The following is an 8,768-nucleotide window of genomic DNA, read 5'->3' on the forward strand; positions in this document are numbered from 1 at the left end:
TGTATCGAATTGTGGTGATTTCCCCCCCCCCCCCAAATTACATACTTACGCTGTGAGAACGGTTGACTCTGTAGAGAATCACACACAAAACCAGGACACTCGGTAGGGCGCATACCTCCACCAGGCGAAACAGTTTACGTTTTGTATCCCACCAGTAGGCTGGATCTGGATCCGGACCTGAACCAAAATCTAATCGGCTTGTTCTTGTCACCTACCGAACTCATCCACCAAGTTTCGTCCGAATCAGTGCACAACTTTTTGAAATATCTTGCTCACAGAGAAAGAAATCGACCCAGATTCGAACCCAGGAGAGACAGCTTGAAAGGTGAGAAGCAATCCCACCAACCTTATAATCGTTTCGGTTACATTTTTTTTAATCATGCAATCAAATCTTAAAAAAAAAAAAAAAAAAAATGATTGTGAGGAATTAGCCGAAAGGCATAATTTGCCAGCATTTCTCCATTTAAAACAAATAAATAAATATAATTTTAAACTCGAGTCAAAATATGCTCATATCAGATTGCCTCTCCAAGGTTCCAGAAAGCAACAGTTTCTGGAGGACGAGGCGGTTCCAAAAATCCAAGCCTTTAGTGTAACCTGCTTTCTTCGAATCCTCTTCTATTGGTTCGCGGGTGCCAGCAGTGACCACTATTTTCGTTGTGTCTGTGTGTCTGTCTGTCTGTTTGTGACTCTCTCCAGAGCATAGCCCAGTGACGTTTGATGCGATCTTGATGAAACTTGGACACAAGCTCGATATCATGGTCTAGTGTCTTTTTGCATGAGGGGTGTCCCACGCACCTTGTGGGCGGAGCCACGCCCACTTGAACTTTTAATTTATTTTCTCGCAATTTCATTTCCTAGAAGCTGTGCCTAATGTCCATAAGTACAACATATAAAAAATCCGATTTGATTTGGTCAATTTTGACGGAAGAGATGTTTTTACGGTAGGGCTTCCTCAAAAGCTTCCACTAACTCAATTGTACCTATCGCGGCATTGTTCAATAATGCTCGTGAACCATCCTCGCCTCCCGGCTTGTCTAAAAATTATAATAATGGACTTGAACCTGGGTTTCTCACACCACAAGCCATGGATCGCATGTAAACGACAACACAAATGTGTACGTGCACATACAAAGTGTATAACATGTGCAGAACATGGTGCGTCGTGTCGGTAGAAAAATGAGTAAGTTGGGAACATTTACCTTGAAAACAATATTTATAAATGCATTCTCACCAATAACGATAGAGCCTGGTGTTGGCTCAGTAGTTAGGATGGCGGCTTGGGATCCAAGCGTTCCGAGTTCAAGCCCCGGCGGCCGCTGAATTAATACACCAAGGGGTTGACTCAGCCCATCATCCTTCCGAGTTCGGCGAAACGAGTACCAGTTCCAGTGTGTGTACTGGTAGAGGGGCACTGCATCAGCCACATAGTCGAACCTCAAGAAATGATAGCTACCCCAGCAGCTATGCTGCCATACGACCACCACCACCAATAACAATACATTACAACTTTTGGGGGGGGGGGCTTGTTTTGCTTTGCTTTGGGAAAGGTTAACTCACCTGCCGCTACCTGGAGATCTCCTAGCCGCGCAGCATGTTCGGAGAAATTAAGTCCAAGTTGAATTTGAAAACAAGTTAATGCATTTTGAAAAGTATTTTCACCATCATCCTGGAGCCTGGTGTTGGCGCAGTGGTTAGGGCAGCGGCTTGGGATCCTAGGCTCCTGAGTAGTGGTTAGGGTGGTGGCTTGGGATCCTAGGGTCCTGAGTAGTGGTTAGGGTGGTGGCTTGGGATCCTAGGGTCCTGAGTAGTGGTTAGGGTGGTGGCTTGGGATCCTAGGGTCCTGAGTAGTGGTTAGGGCAGCGGCTTGGGATCCTAGGGTCCTGAGTAGTGGTTAGGGTGGTGGCTTGGGATCCGAGGGTCCTGAGTTCAAGCCCCGTCGGCCGCTGAATTAATACACCAGGAGGTTGACTCAACCTGTCATCCTTCCGAGGTCGGCGAAATGAGTACCAGGTCCAGTGCGTGTACTGGTCAGAGGGGCACTGCATCAGCCACATAGTCGCGCCTCAAGAAATGATAGCTACCCCGGCAGCGAAGCTGCCATACGACCACCACCACCACCACCACCACCACCATCCTGCTCTCCTCGATTGGTTACCATGAGCACGTGACCACAGCTTGATCGAAGCGAAACTTTAAAAGAAAAATAAAAATTCCGGAGATCGTTTCGAGAAAGAACCACAAGTGAACTACCCTTTTAAAAACATGCACAAAAACAACCAAGGACTTCTCAAATGGCAAAACGAGTACATGTACTCGTGAAGAATCGATATCGCCTGGTTTTAGCATCACCAGATGCCCCAATCAGTCAGTTATACCTTCAAGACGTCACAATGAACGATGACGTCAAAAGAGTACAACGAAAATAAAAAAAAATTAAATAATAAATCATGGAATATTATGACGATTCAGCAGATTCATGGCCGAACTGAAGGACAATTAAACATCGATTCATGTAAAATCATAATGTCGTTGTCACAACGTTTTGTGCACGAAACTATCCGAGCGTGGTTCGGGCCCAGCGCGGATTACGTCAAAAAAGGGAAATTTCGCAGAATGAAAGATGAATAAAGTCTCACTTTACGTGGCGGAAACGTTGCACTTGAAAAATACCGTTTAAGGAGACAATACACACAAAGAATCGATGAAAACACCCACATACCAAACACGGACAACCACGGTGCAGGCCTCAATGTAACAAGTCAAGATGCCTGGATTGATACGCACAACAACGAACACGCTGATTGGCCAACACATTCAACATTGATATTATGCTTCTTCTTCTTCTTCTTCTTATTCTATTTAGTATTCTTCTTTTTCTTCAACTTAGTTTCTTCTTCTTCTTCAACTAAGTATTCTTCTTCTTATTCAACATAGTATTCTTCTTTTTCTTCAACTTAGTATTCTTCTTCTTCTTCTACTTAGTATTATTCTTCTTTTTCATCTTTTGGGATAATAATGGCGTTTTGAGAGCCATGGAGGCTCCAGACACACCACGCACCTAAACGCGGTATGTGTATATATATATATATATATATATATATATATATATATATATATATATATATATATATATATATATATATATATATATATATATATAGATATACGTACACTACATGGACAAAGGTATGTGGACATCTGCTAGTCCAACATCTCATTCCAAGATAATGGGCATTAATATTGAGTTGGTCCCACCTTTGCTGCTACAACAGCCTCCACTCTTCTGGGAAGGCTTTCCACTGGATGTGGGAACACTGCTGCGGGGATTTGCTTCCATGCAGCAACAAGAATATTCGTGAGACCAGGCACTGATGTTGGGTGATTAGGTCTGGCTCGCAGTCGGTGTTCCAATTCAACCCAAAGGTCTTCTATGTGGTTCAGGTCAGGGATCTGTGCAGGCCAGTCAACTTGTTCCACACCGATCTTGACAAACCATTTGTGTGTGGACCTCGTTTTGTGCACGGGGGCATTGTCATGCTGAGACAGGAAAGGGCCTTCCCCAAACTGTTGCCAAAGTTGGAAACACAGAATCGTCTAGAATGTCATTGTATGCTGTATCATGAAGATTTCCCTTCACTGGAACTCAATGCCTTGCCCGAACCATGAAAAACAGCCCGAGACCATGAAAAAGTCCAAGTTGAAAAAGTCCAACCATGAAAAACAGCCCGAGATTCCTCCTCCACTGAACTTTACAGTTGGCACGATGCATTCGGGCAGGTAACGTTCTCCTGGCATCTGCCAAAGCCAGATTCGTCAATTGAACTGCCAGATGGTGAAGCGTGATTCATCACTCCAGAGAAGGCATTGTCACTGCTCCAGAGTCCAATGGCAGTGAGCTTTACACCACTCCAGCCGATGCTTGGCATTGTGCATGGTGATCTTCGGCTTGTGCGGCTGCTCAGCCATGGAAACCCATTTCATGAAACTCTCGAGAAACAGATCTTGTGCTGACGTTGCTTCCAGCGACAGTTTGGAACTCGGTAAGTGAATGTTGCAACCAACGACAGACGATTTTTCCACGCTACTCACTTTAGCACTCGGTGGTCTTGTTCTGTGAGCTTGTGCGGCCTACCACTTCGCGGATGAGCTGTTGTTGCTCCTAGACGTTTCCACTTCACAATAACAGCACTTACAGCTGACCAGGGCAGCTCTAGCAAGGCAGAAATTTGACGAACTGACTTGTTGGAAAGGTGGCATCCTATGATGGTGCCACGTTGAAAGTCACTGAGCTTATCAGTATGGCCCATTCTACTGCCAATGTTTGTCTACAGAGATTGCATGGCTGTATGCTTGATTTTATACACCTGTCAGCAATGGTTGTTGCTGAAATAGCTGAACACACTAATTAGATGGGGTGTCCGCATACTTTTGGCCATGTCATGTATATATGTGTATATGTATATATTGTTGCGGGCTGGGGATCGGGTGAGAATACGACCAGGGAGGAAGCTATCTCAGGTTCCCACCTGATTCCCGGGAATTGCAGGCCATCGCACACAGATAATTCCGTGATGCGGGGGTCGCTAACCGACCGTGAACGCCAATAATTCAACCACATGACCGAGGATCCTCCCGTCTAAGGGTTAATCGGATTACCTAATTAATCACGTGACCTAATTACCGGGGGACACGCCCTCACTACTCCTTGTCCGAACCAGATCAATTTACCGGATCAGATGTCGCCGAGCGACACTGCCAAGGACATACTAGCTAAAAGCAACGGATCATTGGGAATAAAGTCCTGGCTAGGTTAGGATATGGATCAATGAAAGAAAAGACAAAAACGAGATGGTAACATTTGTACAAAGGGATTTATGAACAGGCAAGTGAGGAAAGGTATGTAGCACAGTGAAGATAGCTTTCATTGTGGTGTGTAAGCAGAGATAGGAAGAAATGTGAGAGGTGCAGCAATAATACAAGCAACTTACAAAAGCAGACAGAGCAGAGTTATAACTTAAGCAAGGACAGGCACCAGGACACACACACACACACACACACACGCACACACATGCACACACTCACACACACTCACATAAAACCTGATGAAGAGGAGTTAATGAAGAAAAAAAGGAGAGGACATGGGGCTAACGGTCTCTCAATACCTTGTACGATTGCCCAACCGCGCCACCATACATTTTGGGGGGATGCTCCACTGGGCGATACCTCCCTGACAGCTGGCGCGTCGTCTCTTGCTTCATGGCACTTCGTGCAGCTAGCGTCGGTCCAGAGAATGAGACACGACTGTCAGGTGTAAAGGGAGGGACTTGGGTGGCGCCAGCAACGAGTGGGTGGAGAAAGGAGGAGTCTGAAGCAAATGGGCAGAGAGAGACGAGGCGATGAAGAATGTGGAGTCAGCAGGTGAATTGGTAAAGAAGGGCGGAGCCAGCAAGTGGGTCAGAGTAAAGAAGGATGGGTGGAGAAGGCGAGTTGGAGGTCCATCACATGAGAGAGAGAGAGAAGATGGACGGCTTCGCGATCCGCCTTTTCTAAACGCCGTGGTGCAGGGTGGGGGCGCCACCTCGAAGCAATGTGTCGTCACCTGAATCGGGCGCTCTGATTGTACCCGGCCACTGTGCGGACCAGCCGTAATGGCTGGAAGTGGCTCCACTCCACTTCCGGCAAGATGGTTCCAAGCTGCGGAATCGTCTCGCTCCGAACCCCATGATATCAATTGCTGTGCACCGAACTCTATGAGATGAATCGCCTTGCACCGAACCCCGTGCCGTGCCCCGACGACCCCGGCGACAGCGGTTGGCGCTGGTCAATGTGCCTGCTCCGTGGTGTGTCACGCGGCCCGAGCAATCCAGCCACACAGAATGCCTCTGCTTGGTAGCAGCTGCATTGAGGCAGAGGTGCAGGAGGATGTCTACCATCCGCAGGAGACATTTGTGGCCATCGTGGTGAGCGAAGACGGACGGTAAGACGTTATTGTAACCCCATGCGCAGACCTGACCAAAGATGTGTGTTATTCGTGCCCCGTTCTGTACAATGATAAAGTATCATGGGCTGCGCGCTGTCCGCCATTGTACACGTGGTCAGCACACGGATCCGCCCGCCATCGAGCATGACCCATACAGTGCGTGCGGGTCCGCAATTGTACACGTGGTCAGCGCGTGGGTCCGCCCGCCATTGAACATGCCCCATACAGTGCACGTGGGTCCGTCATTGTACATGTGGTCAGCGCGTGGGTCCACCAACCATCGAGCATGCCCCGTACAGTGTGTGCGGGTCCACCATTGTACACGTGGTCAACGTGCGGGTCCGCCCGCCATCGAGCATCGTGTTCATGGTTATCAGAGGCGGTGGGGTGCATGGTTCCAACCCCGATCCGTGCCATGAATTGAAGGAAAGATCATAGATATAATTATTAGATGAAGATTCAGATTGAACAGAGGACAGATATAATTATTAAACTGAATTTTGGATTGAAGAAGAGTGCGCCACATGTGTGCTGTATGTTGTTAGCATTTGGTGTGTTGGTTATGCCTCTGATCACCTGAACAGTGGTTGGGGGTCATCGTTGCACTGCACGTGCTCCATGCAGCGCTGGCATTTATTGTTGGCTTCCACTACTGCCCTTGGTCTTCTGTAAGGAGGCATTCTTATGCGAAGGGCGCGGCTGTGGTTTTTACCGATGGGTGTCTGAACGTAGCGCCTGCTGGCTCACGCGAAGACCCCTTGCTTGGATTTACCTCAGGAATAGAGAAAAAGACAGAGTAGGAATGAAGTTCAAAGGTTTAATAAGACCTACCTATGAGATTCACACAACACACTGACCCATTCGACCCACTAGACAAGAAGGAAGGGACTATCTGAACGTACATTAATGAAATAACTGACTGGGGACCACTGTATGTTGGCTGCTATTGGTGTTGGAGGGATGTGGTTTCCAGAACCACAACAATATTGTTACCGATCTGGAAACCATTTGCATTCAACATACAGGTCCCAAAAGTCAGTTATCTCGTTAAGTACATATGTAGTCAGATCCCTTTCCTTTTTGTTTCATGGGAGAATTAAATGTGTGCGCTGCGACGGCTTAGTTAGGTTAATAAATTGCTTTCTTTTATTTTTATATCTCCCATTGCGATCCACGGTACCATTGCACTTGTGCCCTCGGTTCGCGGGCCACAGCACATCTTTGCCTGAGACGGATTCCCGAGGATGTTTGAGGCAGCTTCACAACCATCCACCTTCCACAAATGTTCCACATGCAATCGTGGTTTCACCACCATCCACCTTCCTCAAACGCGCGTGGAGGGGAAGGGCGGCTTTCTCCTGGCATGGCCGAAACCCTACCCAGGAAGGCTGAGCCCGTAGGATCCTGGCCAATTAGAGGCGGACAGCGAGGTGTTTTTCGCCAAGAGCCCCTCCCCGTGGGGGGAGGAGATGTATCTCCGAGACTCTCAGAGTGAGCGAGAGAGTTTTCACGGTGGCTGAGAGGAGCGGCCGAGTTTGTTCATGGTGACTGTTGAGAGGAGTTCTGTTGACCCCGACTATTCGCCACACAAGCCACGAATTTTGCACGAACTCTCGGACCATGCCCCGATGACCTTTGGCTGGTTCCGCATTACAGAGACTCCCTTCCTTCGATGGCCAGGTACCCATCAGGACGCTGACCCCCAGCTCCTCTCTCTCTCATCGGCTGGAGGGTCCAATAAAGAACTCTGGGTTTCTTTTCTTTTTGTGTGTGTGTCTGCGTGTGGGCCCGTCTTTAAGTAAAACTGTATAAGTGCTTGAATCCATGTAAATATTCCCTGCATATTCGCGTTAAGTCCTGCTTGTGTCTTTTTACTGTTAATAAACCTTTATTAGAAATGTTCCCAGTCCGTTTCTGTCCCTTCTTACATTGGTCCAGATCTGAGTATAAGTGGGGTTTCATCCCGGGTAATCGGTCTATCATAGCTGGGACGTCCTGGGCAGGACCCGCTCGACTGCAACGAGCCGGAAAGGTAGGTGGCAAAGCAGTAGTCGGTAGTGTTAATTTACCGCTGCCGGTAAAGTAAATCCGGTTCGACCAGGCGTTCCGAGGGCGTGGATCCCCGGTAGACGAGATTGCGTGGATACTAAGGTACTTCGGCTCTAGACAAATAACCCTACACCACGCGATTGAGATATTGGCGACCACGGTCAGTTATGCGACCCACGGCTCATGGAATTATCCGGAACGACGGCCTACAATTCTGGGGAGTCTGGTGGGAGACGGCATAACCTCCCCCACCTAGCTGTCATTCTTGCCACCGACCCTCGGCCCACAACAAATTGGTGTTCAGGAGCGGGACTTGAACCCCTCCGCCTCCTTTAATAAAACAATTTTTTTTTCTCGGAATCAAACATCTCGAATCTCGAAAAAAACATCAAATTTTCTCCTTGGAGGACCGAGCGATCCCTGCCGGTTCCACACACCATCATGGCGGACACACGTAATTCTAAAAAAAGATAAAATAAAATAAATAGATTAAAATAAAATAAAATAGTCAAAATTTCGTTGTTGTTTTATTGTTGCAAACTAATAGGGGTTTTTCAGACTGGCCGGCGCCACCGCACTCCCTCCACAACCTCACGAGACCAGACCGAGGCCGGCCAGGTTCGTGTGCCAACCTACTCTTGTATTGCATCTTGACCGGTCTGCGTTTCCCATGCCATGCTTTGCCTTGCCTCCATACCTGCCCATGCCTTTGTTTGCATTGTCATTCAACCCTCAC

The 8,768-nt window shown here is 47.7% G+C and overlaps 1 protein-coding gene across 3 annotated transcripts in view; it reads right to left on the reverse strand.

Moving 5' to 3' along the window:
- Positions 1–2,834, reverse strand: part of PRPF8 (pre-mRNA processing factor 8) — an 83,420-nt gene extending 80,586 nt beyond the window's left edge. Inside the window, exons 1-2 of one of the 3 annotated variants that reach the window (XM_085859258.1) lie at positions 2,723–2,790; positions 1,235–1,400 (exon numbers count right to left, since the gene is read on the reverse strand). The gene's annotated coding sequence lies outside the window, so the exon portion shown is untranslated. Of the gene's footprint in view, positions 1–1,234; positions 1,415–2,722 lie in introns of all 3 variants that reach the window. The other 2 variants (XM_085859257.1, XM_085859256.1) reach the window with 2 other exon arrangements.
- Between the last annotated feature and the right edge of the window lie 5,934 nt (positions 2,835–8,768).

This window comes from Eptatretus burgeri, chromosome 16, assembly GCF_056783735.1.
Source record: "Eptatretus burgeri isolate ZD-2024b chromosome 16, Ebu_testis_v1, whole genome shotgun sequence".
Classification (NCBI taxonomy): Eukaryota; Metazoa; Chordata; class Myxini; order Myxiniformes; family Myxinidae; genus Eptatretus; species Eptatretus burgeri.